At 44.6% G+C, this 11352-nt stretch overlaps 1 protein-coding gene across 2 annotated transcripts in view; it reads left to right on the plus strand.

Annotated features, from left to right (window-relative positions):
- The window catches only part of LOC132233207 (NADPH--cytochrome P450 reductase), a 65618-nt gene that overhangs the window by 19255 nt on the left and 35011 nt on the right, over positions 1–11352 (plus strand). The gene's annotated exons all lie outside the window — the stretch shown is intronic.

An 11352-nucleotide genomic window follows, 5' to 3' on the forward strand; every position in this document is an offset into this window, starting at 1 on the left:
CATATATACACCCAAGAAGTGCCAGGCCCCGTGCTTGCTTATAGTGGGCAACCACTGCTACTCTTATTTAAGTGAGGAGTTGGAAACAACACTGCTAAAATTGCCCATTTGTGCAGTATTCCCCCATTTTCCTGGGGCAGGTTACTCACTTCTCTATCCTCACAACACTGTGATTTGTTGCATTTCTCACATTTGACTGCAGTGTTTTCTGTGTTTCCTTGACCAGATTGTGAACTTTTGCACAGCAGGGCTGTGCTTTTCTCTCTCGTGCCCATATATATTTATGTGGTCAAAAATATTTCAATGAATGAAGAATAGGGAAGTAATTAAGTAAATAAGGGTACATCAAATCAGTGGACTATTGGAAAGCCAAAGGAAATATAAAGTGTCCTCTAGCAGCATGAAAAAAAAGTTTATAAAACAGAATACATTTTCTTTGGTTTATGTATGAGTGTATGTGTATGTGTGTGTATAATATATTTATGTATGGGAAAAAATGAAAGAAAATACTATAGAGAAGCGCTATGTGGGTGATGAGCTTCTGGCCTGGCCTTTTTTTTTTTTTTTAATTTATTGATCTCAGAAAGGAAGAGAGAGGGAGAGACAGAAATATCAATGATGAGAGAGAAGCATTGATCGGCTGCCTCCTGCACGCCCCTTACTGGGGATCGAGCCCGCAACCTGGGCGTGTGCCCTTGGCCGGAATCGAATCTGGGACCCTTCAGTTCACAGGCCAACACTCTATCCACTGAGACAAACTGGCTAGGGCTGGCCTGGCTTTTAATCAAACATTTGAGCAGGGTGAGACAAGGCTGGGAAGTAGTAAGGCCTCTGCTGTTGGAGGATGTGCAGGGAGGGTCTGGAAATTCTGGCACAAATGGTTGTTGAGGTGCCTGAGCGGGGAGGCCCACTAGTCCTGCATTCCTTTTCTCTCTGTCACTGTTTGCAGATACCAAGTCCTCCCTCTTGGAGCCAGAAGGAGCAGTGAAAGTACCACTAGGGAGCAGCATTTGTGTCTGTGCCGCCTGAGTTGTGTCTTTTTTATTTTTTTATTTATTAATTTTGAGAAAGAGAGGAGGGATGGAAGATGGAGAGAGAGAAAGATATATGGATTTGTTGTTCCACTTACTTATGCATTCTTTGGTTGTTTCTTATATGTGCCCAGACCAGGGATCAAACCTGCAACCTTGGTGTACTGTGAGCAGGCTTTAACCAACTGAGCTACCCAGCCAGAGCCTGGAGTTGGGTTTTAAAGACATAATTAGGACATGATAATGGTGTGCTGGGGGAAGCCAGGCCATTTACCCGGTAAGAAGCTCCTTGATAAAGCTGAGATAGCTCTGTTTGAAGCACAGGCTGTTGTTGGGACCAGGTTTTTTGTTTTGTTTTGTTTTTTTTTGTTTTGTTTTTTAAATATATTTTATTGATTTTTTACAGAGAGGAAGGGAGAGGGATAGAGAGCTAGAAACCTCGATGAGAGAGAACCATCGATCAGCTGCCTCCTGCACACCCCCTACTGGGGATGTGCCCACAACTAAGGTACATGCCCTTGACCGGAATCGAACCTGGGACCCTTTAGTCTGCAGACCGATGCTCTATCCACTGAGCCAAACCGGTTAGGCAGGACCAGGTGTTTTTTTTAAAACTTAAATTTTATTTTATTTCCATCACCATTTATTCCCCTATACCCTCTACCACTTCCACCCACCTCCCTCCCCCCAACCCCCAGTCATCACACTGTTGTCTGTGTCCATGAATTCTTTGTCTTGTTTTTATTTTTTTGCTCAATCCCTCCATGCCTCCTGCCTCCCCCCACCCTGAGAGCTGTCAGCCTGCTCTCTATCTATGAGTCTGTCTCTATTTTGCTAGGTAGTTTAGTTTGTTCATTAAATTCCACATATGAGTGAAATCATATGGTTTTTCTGACTGGCTTATTTCACTTAGCATAAAGTTCTCCAGATCCATCCACATTGTTGCAAAGGGTAAAATTTTCTTCTTCTTCTTCTTCTTCTTTTTTTTTTTTTTTTTACAGCTGAGTAGTATTCCATTGTGTACTAGTAAATGTACCGTAGCTATTTTATCCACTCATCTACTGATGGACACTTGGGCTGCTTCCAAATCTTGGCTATTGTAAATAACACTGCAATGAACATAGGGGTGCATATATTCTTTCAAATTAGTGTTTTGGGTTTCTTTGGATAAATTCCCAGAAGGGGAATCGCTGGGTCATAAGGCAGTTCCATTTTTAATTTTTTGAAGTAACTCTATACTGCTTTCCACAGTGGCTATACCAGTTTGCATTCCCCACCAACAGTGCACAAAGGATCCCTTTTCTCCATCCTAACCAACACTTGTTGATTTATTGATGGTAGCCATTCTGACAGGTGTAAGGTGACATCTCATTGTGGTTTTAATTTGCCTTTCTCTGATGATTAGTGACATTGAGCATCTTTTCAGGTGTATTGGTCATATGTTTGTCCTCTTTGGAAAAGTATTCAGGTCCTTTGCTCATTTTTTTAAAAATATATTTTATTGATTTTTTTACAGAGAGGAAGGGAGAGGGATAGAGAGTTAGAAATATCATTGATGAGACAGAAACATTGATCAGCTGCCTCCTGCATACCCCCTACTGGGGATGTACCTGCAACCAAGGTACATGCCCTTGACTGGAATCGAACCTAGGACTCTTCAGTCCGCAGGCCGACGCTCTATCCACTGGGCCAAACTGGTTAGGGCCTTTGCTCATTTTTTAATTGGATTGTTTGGGGGGTGTTTTTTGCATTGAGTTTTATAAGTTCCTTATAAATTTTGGATATTAATCCCTTATCAGGGGAATATGTTCTCCCATTCAGTTGGTTGTCTTTTCATTTTGTTAATGGTTTCCTTAGCTGAGCGAAAACATATGGGACCAGTTTTTTAAATGAAAGAGTTATTACTTCACCCTTCCTGCCATTTTCAGAGATCTATCCTAAGCCTCTTTCCTGAGGCCTTAGGATATGCTATGGGATCACATATCACTGTGGGATGTCTGTCATTGTGTCCTTGCTTTCCATAGCTCTTATTTAATGAGAGAGAGAGAGAGAGAGAGAGAGAGAGAGAGAGAGAGAGAGAGAGAGAGAGAGAGAGAGAGAGAGAGAGAGAGAGAGAGAGAGAATGAATGAATGAGAATGCATTCATTCAAAGTGTTCAATGAAAGAGATCCAGAAGTCAGCATTTAAGTGTTAAAGGTCAGAGCCTTGTGGTTTCCCTCAATATGGTTACCAATCAACCAGTTCCATTCAATGAACATTAATTTGGTGGGTCTGTGTCCCAGGCCCCTAGGATGGCAGGTACTCTCTCTGTCATTAAACTCAGATCACCCAGCTGTGTGTTGGCACATCTGCTAAGATAGGGGGCCATGCCTCACAGCAGTTTGTTCCTTTTCCAGGCACCTTTGTCAGAAAGCTCTTCTTACAGGGTGTATACAACTCCTCCCTCCATCACCAGGCCCCACTTCGGCACTTTGGGGCCTCTCCTTTCTCTGTTTTCTGACTACCCAAAAAAGGTATCAGCTGCCTCTGACTCTCCTTTTCCTTAGAATAGTAAACCTTCCAGTTCCTTTACTGTTTCTCAGGTGACATGTTTTGAGATTGCCCCATCCTGGGAACTCTTCCTGGTTGTGTTCCAGTTTGTCCTTGGTGCTAAGTGTGGAGTCCATCTGTACCTCTATTAGTGAGCCCTTAGTGCACATCCACTTTGGGAGGCCATATGGGCATTGGCCCATCTCATTCTCTACTCCCCCCCCACACCAGGCTTCCCGTGGCATTGCAACTGTTGGGCTGTGCCTATGAATGACAGCAATGAGTTGGTGCTCTCCATTCCCCACCAGTGTGGTGGCAGAGGAGGCCTGAAAAAAGAGGATTTAAATAAAAAGAGAGAATACAACCCTTCATTTTCTGTGACAACAGCTGGGAGTCCTACAATTGTGCTGTTCCAGGAACCAGAGACAGAGACCAGTATATACTTCCTATTATCTCACAGAACTCCTCTGAAGTATCTTGTACCCATCAATTGCCCTGTGCTAACTTTTAATAATGTTACTAAGTTATACCCACAAAAGGCTCTGGAGTATGTTGCCAAGGGCTTAAGGGATCTGTGGGTTCACCCCACATGGTGTTCAGGCTAAGTGGCCAAGGCTCCAGAAAGACTGATTGAAACAAGCCTGCAAGGCTCTCCACGATCAGCTAGCAGTTCCGGTTCCACAAATTGTCAGCTCAATTTGTGCTGAATGATGCTGGCACTTCTGTCTGGTTCTCGCCAAGTCATGCTTGCACAGATCCAGCTTTCACAATACCAGTCATGTGTCTCCAGCTCACACTCATAAACCCTGTTATTTAGGGGAAAGGTTGTTAGCTAGAGACATTTAAGCATCTGCTGTGGAGCATTGGCCTGAACATGTTGTCGTCTAGACCAGTGGTCGGCAAACTCATTAATCAACAGAGCCAAATACCAACAGCACAACGATTGAAATTTCTTTTGAGAGCCAAATTTTTTAAACTTAAACTATATAGGTAGGTTACTCCTAAGGTTACTCCTAAGGCTTAGGAAGAGCCACCCTCAAGGGGCCAAAGAGCCGCGTGTGGCTCGCGAGCCGCAGTTTGCCGACCACGGGTCTAGACTGCCTTGGTCAAGGCTCTTACTGATATCATGACGTGGTGCAAGCATCATTGTATAGCATTACCATCCTATGGCATAGTTCTTTTTTTTTTTTTTTTTTTTATTGCTTAAAGTATTACAAAGGGTATTACACATAGTTCTTTCTAATCATGTCACACCCTTGCCCTATCGTCACTGGCTACCCAGGGCCCAAAGACTTTAGACCAGTGGTTCTCCACCTTGGCTGCACATTAGAATCACCTGGGAATCTTCTTACAATCCTGATTTCTGGGCCTCATCCTCCAGAAATTCTGTTTCTTTGTTACTAATGTTGTGGCCCCACCCCATAACAAAGAAACAGAATTTCTGGAGGATGAGGCCCAGAAATCAGGATTTTAAAAAGATTCCCAGGTGATTCTAATGTGCAGCCAAGGTTGAGAACCACTGCTTTAGACACATAGAGGGCTCCTGGGTCCTGGTCTCAGTCTCGTTTAAAAGGCTCATCTCTTACCACACTTGCACCCACACATATAAATGCATCTCATTGTACCACACTTGAATTACACCAGATTCTGTAGCTGTTGTTCTTTCATGGTTTAGGCCTTGATACATGCTAATTCTGTCGCGGATTTCTCTTAGCTTCCTTATCTGGTTGGTGGACTTGGTTCATTTTTCATGACCTAGCTCAGATGCTGGTATAACTTCTTTTACTATTTTGGACTATCTTACTTTCTTTGTCCTCAGATCTCTATTTCCCCCTCACACCAGGCTTCCCCGTGGCATTGCAACTGTTGGGCTATGCCTATGAATGACAGCAATGAGTTGGTGCTCTCCGTTCCCCACAAGTGTGGTGGCAGAGGAGGCCTGAAAAAGAGGATTTAAATAAAAAGAGAGAATACAATAAAAAATCACTCACCAGCCCTGGCCATTGTGGGTCAGTTGGTTACAGCATGGCCCTGTACACTGAAAGGTTGTGAGTTCAATTCCCAGGCAGGCACATACCTAGGTTGCAGGTCCAGTCCCCAGTCGGGGCCCAGGTGGGAAGGCAACTGATCAATGTTTCTCTCTCTCTCTCTCTTCCTCTCTCCCTCTCTCCTTCTCTCCCTCTCTTCCTCTCTCCCTCTCTCCTTCTCTCCCTCTCTCCCTCTCTCCCTCTCTCCCTCTCTCCCTCTCTCCCTCTCTCCATCTCTCTAAAATCAATAAGCATGTTGTTGGGTAAGGATTAAAACAACAACAACAGCCGAACCAGTTTGGCTCAGTGGATAGAGCATCGGCCTGCGGACTGAAGGGTCCCAGGTTCGATTCCGGTCAAGGGCATGTATCTTGGTTGCGGGCACATCCCCACTGGGGAGCGTGCAGGAGGCAACTGATCAATCTCTCTCATCGATGTTTCTAACTCTATATCCCTCTCCCTTCTTCTCTATAAAAAATCACTAAATATATTTTTAAAAAAACACACAACAACAACAAAATCACTTACCATACTAAGAACTAGGAAGCTCTCAACTAGCCTGGGAAAAGACAATCAACAGATGCCAACATCAATATGATACAGATGTTGGAATCATACAAGCTATAAAGAAGACCCAAACACATCTTAGAACTGAAAAGTACAATACTGAAAAATAAAAAACTTCAATGGATGGCTCCACCATAGAATAGAGAAGACAGAGGAAATCATCAGTGAACTTGAAGCTAGAACAGTAGAAATTGCCAATCTGAACAACTGAGAAACTAGACTGATAAAATTGAACAGAATCCAGCAGATGTTGCTCAGCAGTTGAGCATCGGCCCATGAACCAGGAGGTCATGGTTCAATTCCCAGTCAGGGCACATGCCAGGGTTGCAGGCTCAATCCCCAGTAGGGGGTGTGCAGGAGGCAGCCGATTGATGATCATCTCTCATCACTGATGTTTCTCTCTCTCTCTCCCTTCCTCTCTCTAAAATCATTAAAGAAAATATTTTTAAAAAAACTAAACAGAGCCTCAGGAGCTTATGGGACTAATATAAAATACATTTATGTCATCATAGTCCGAGAAAGAGAGGAGAAAGAGGGTGGGGCTGAAAAAGTATTTGAAGAAATAATGGCCGAAGAGTCCTCAAATCTACAAATTCAAGAAGCTGAGAAAATCCCAGATAGGATAAACCCAAAGAAATCCACACCAACCACATCTCAGTTTGGATGATGAACTTTGTGGACACTGGCTAGAGAGGAATCCATTCCAATTGCCCTTTTGAGCACTATTCTCTAGCAGGCTGCTTTGGGAAAGGTACTTGCCCCTGAGCACCGCTCAGTTTCTGGAGGATGAGTTTTAGGCAAGAGCAATCTTTGTTTCCTTGAGGGTTTTCCCTCACCTTGAAGCCACTAAACCTTGGCAGAGGTTTGTGGGCCTGGGCTGACCCTGTTCTTACTGCAGCTGCGGGGTGGATGCCAGACTCATCTGGGCTGCCTCGGGTGACAGTGACTGTTTGCTGCTGGGTGATTTGCATGCTGAAGGGGACGACTAAATTGCTTCCTCACTTCCTTCTTCCTGCATCAGGTGATGGGCTCGCTCTGATGTCAGTGCCAGGTTGGTTGGCCAATCTTGTTTACTGACCAGAAGTTGAATATAGTAAATGAAAGCCACAAATGCTTCATGGAAGATGATTTTACTCTCTAATATTGTAAACAGTTGGATGGGGGAAGGGGCCTTCTGTTCTTACCTTGTTTGTTCTTTCAGAAGCTGGTGCAGGCCCACCATTGCCCCTGCCTGAGAGGCCAGTGGTTTGCTCGCCTGTTCTGCATTGTGGTGGGCTGCCTGCTGGCTGGTGCTGGGACTGTGCAGTTGCTAACCTTGGCCCACACCATTAGTGGAAATTGGCTGGCTGTTTAAACTCGAGAGGAATAGCATCGGTCTATCTATGTCTATATTTGTCTTTTATAATCAAAATAAAAACTTACGTGTAGACCTAATTTATAATAAAAGATCAAGTCAGATCTGCTCTCTTTGGGGTGGTCTTTTCTGTGCCTAATTTTACAAATGGGGACATCAAAACCTACTGCCCTTAAGAGATTTATAGAGGCCCAGCTAGCTGGTGGCAGGGGTGTGGCAAGACTCTGGTCTAGTTAAGAAATTACTCTATTTTCTCATGTCCATTTCTCTCTCTCTCTCTCTCTCTCTCTCTCTCTCTCTCTCTCTCTCTCTCTCTCTCTCTCTCTCTCTCTCTCTCTTTTCTGTTGCTGACAAATGTTGCCTTTGGCCCCATGAGTTCTGCACGTGAAAAAAAGAAATGACTCACAGGGCAGAAAGATCGCACAGGGCTTCCAAAGGCTCCTTGGAGTGCCTGCGGGGACCTCAGATAGTCTTATGGTCACCCTGTCACACCTGAAATGGAGGACACTTGTCAGGCAGGACATCCAAAAATTTCCCATCAAAATATGTCACACAGCAGAGGAGAGTGACTTTGTCATAGGGTCTTTGTTCCCAGACTGCTGAGGCACCACAGCAAACCTCCAGAGGTTTTTTCCAATGCAGTGGAAGTCCACATCTGTCCACGTTAGTACTGTCTTGGGGTAGTTCAGTTTCAATGTTTTCAGGGAGATGGCCAGTGGGAAGAAATGTACATTTCTTTTGATAACTTTGTGTCTTTGCAAAGCTGGGTTTTTAGTGGTTGTTTCGACCTGACTACTTCCCATATGGAATTATTAGGTATTGCTTTGGGCCTAGAATACCCCAACAATTTTACTGAGATACCAGGGATTCTGTGAATTGAGAGAGTTTGGGAGCCTCTGTCCCATTGCCAAATTTCATTTAAATCCATAAGCTTCAGGTTAATAATTGATGTAAATTTTACATTCTGTGGCATAATGTATTTATTGACTGCTTTTGCTCATTCCATGGGTAGTTATTGAGCACTCGATTATGTGTCAAGTAATTTGCCAGGAAAGTGTGACCCATAGAAGTGACATTCATGCTGAGGTCTGAAGACTAAGTAGGAGACAACTAGAAGAAGAACATTTCAGGCACAAAAAGACTCTGGAGCAGGGATACAAAGATGCAGGCTGGAGACAAGGGTGGGTGTTTGTGTGTGCTTCAGTGTGAAAATAATGGTTTAAGTGGATCATAATAATGGTTTAACAGCTTATTCACAGCTTCAGACCCCAGGAACGATGCTCTGTGTCCTAGTGTAGGAAGTGTGGGGCCGAGGCTTTTCCCCCAAGTGGACTTCCTTCTTGCCAGCCTGCCAGCCCTTCCCGCAATGTGCCAGATTCAGAGGTGCCCACAAGCCTATTCTTCCCTCAGGAGTTTACAGCAGAGCAAGGGATATGTGTTCAACAGGTCTTTCTACGCGGACGGGTACTGAACTTAGCCCTCCCCTGGGAAGCTGTAGTTTTGCCACTTGGCAAGGTGCTTACTCATTTGGATCATCCAATTCCGAATTGCAGATCGGCCTCAGATAAATGATTACCAGGTGTTTTCCAGTGCTCCTCTGTAGCTCTTGTCTGTCTGAAGTTTCATACTTCAGAGTCAGAGCTGCTGGGGACATTCTCAGTTTTTGTTTTTGTTTTAAATATATTTTTATTGATTTCAGAGAGGAAGGAAGAAGGAGAGAGAGATAGAAACATCAATGATGAGAGAGAATCATTTACTGGCTGCCTCCTGCAAAGCCCCCTACTGGGGATTGAGCCCGCAACCCAGGCATGTGCCCTTGACTGGAATCGAACCCGGGACCCTTCAGCCTACAGGCTGATGCTCTAGCCACTGAGCCAAACCAGGTAGGGCACATTCTCAATTTTGTTGAGACCCCACATCTGAGTGCTGACAGTGGCCAGTGTACTGATGGGGGGCTTCGGGGCCTGAGCCCCAACCCTACCTGCTACAGGGAGTCAGTTACATTTCCAGTGGGAGTGCCTACTTATTTTCACTGTTGGGGGCAGAAATTTCTGGTGGTCTGACTCTGAACTAAGACAGAGAGGCCTGAGATATTGCAAGAAGCAGTAAGTGCAGTTATTAGAGACAGAGCAAGAGTGAAGAAGAGTGGACATAGCTTCATAAACTGTGTTCTAATGACGCATCTGTATTGTGCTTTTCAGATTATAAAACCGCTCCGTAATCTGTATTACCAACCCAACTGCTCTAGAATCCTTCCTTTATTTATTTACAAGTTGATACTAGGTGCTCATTATCTGCCTGGCTGTGAACAAAGCGAAGTCCCTGTCCTTGCTGGCTAGCCCTGTTTTCAGGGAGATGGCCAGTGGGAAAAATGTATGTCAGGTAGTGATCTGTCTTGTGAAGGGGCAAGGGAAGGAAGAGGGACCAGATATGATAGCGAGGCAAAGTCTCTCTCAGGTGGTGATAGCTGAGACTTGAATGAAGTGAGAGAGAAAACCCTGGGCAACATGTTAACATGTGCATAGGCCCTGAGATACAAGGAGGCTTGGGGAGTAGCAAGGAGGCCAGTGTGACTGGTGAGGTGTGAGAAAGGGCAGAGTAGTAAGAAACGTGGTGGCTGGTAAGCAGGGGCCAGATCGTATAATGCTCATTGGTAAAGACTTTAGATTTTGTACTAAGTATGAAGCCATTTAAGAGTTTTGATTAGGGAAGTGACAATATCTGACTTCCTTTTTCAAAGGATCCCTCTGGCTACTGTGTGGAGAAGTTGGGAGCTTCTTGCAGTGGTCTGGGTGGCTTGAACCCAAACGTTATTAAAATAATGGGATTGTGAGAGTGCCGATGTGCAGTCTTCCTATCCCTCCAAGGCACCACTGCTTTGAAACCACCTACCAGGAATGAGCTTTCTCTTCTGAGTTGTGCAGTCAACTTACATACCTATCAACAGTTTTAGCTTTAGTTACCCCTTGGTAAAGAAAGGGGGCTGGGTGGCATGAGTTAGAAGGGTAGAAGGACAGGAAGCAGAAGTCCTTTGACTGCTGCTTTGTGAGGCATGCCAGCTGGCGGCTTTCCCATGGCAGCACATTAGTCCTGACCAGAACCCCCTGCTTGTTTTACCAGAGTTCTGAGTGTTTGCTGCCTCATGATTTTGTGGTCCTTCCAGAATCCATACCAGCAGGTCCTCTCTCCATGGTTTTGTGAGAGCTTGACAGAAGGCTGTGGGCATGACAGATGACACAACTGAGTTAGATAAAAAGATGACTAACACTGAATTAAATGTGTTTATAAGTTAATACTTAAATAATCCTCTCTGTGGGCACTAGAGTTGAGTTTGTCTTATAACATAAGGTATCAAAAGGGATGAGTTGAGTTTATCTCAGGAACTTGGACATTAGAAAGCACCTCAGGTTAATAAAGCAAAGAATGAAGTTTGAGGGCCCATTCTGAATAACCCATTCCCAACAAGTTGCAGAAGGGAAGGGCTGATGCCAGGACCCCTCAGATGCTAGGGTGCTTTCCTGGAGGCAGTGGCAGCTAACGGAAGTGAGATATGTAGCAATCTCCTATTGCCTGAGTTGCTGAGATATGACAGGCATTTCTGACTAAGTCTGGAAGCCATGCTTCTGGTGAAAGCAACCCCGTTGGTAAAAGCAGTGATTGCAAAATGGAATGATGCAATTCCAGAGCTGAGCCTAGCCTCATTGATAGGTGGCAGAAGTGGGCTGCTGAGGTTTCTGGTACTCTTACTTTGGTCTTTGTTGACTCATATAACATCTACCTGTATGTCAGGTTTCAATGGTGGAAGAACCAGTTGAGCACCTTTCAAGGGAACTAAGAGGGTTGG

Source organism: Myotis daubentonii, chromosome 4, assembly GCF_963259705.1.
Source record: "Myotis daubentonii chromosome 4, mMyoDau2.1, whole genome shotgun sequence".
NCBI classification, from domain to species: Eukaryota; Metazoa; Chordata; class Mammalia; order Chiroptera; family Vespertilionidae; genus Myotis; species Myotis daubentonii.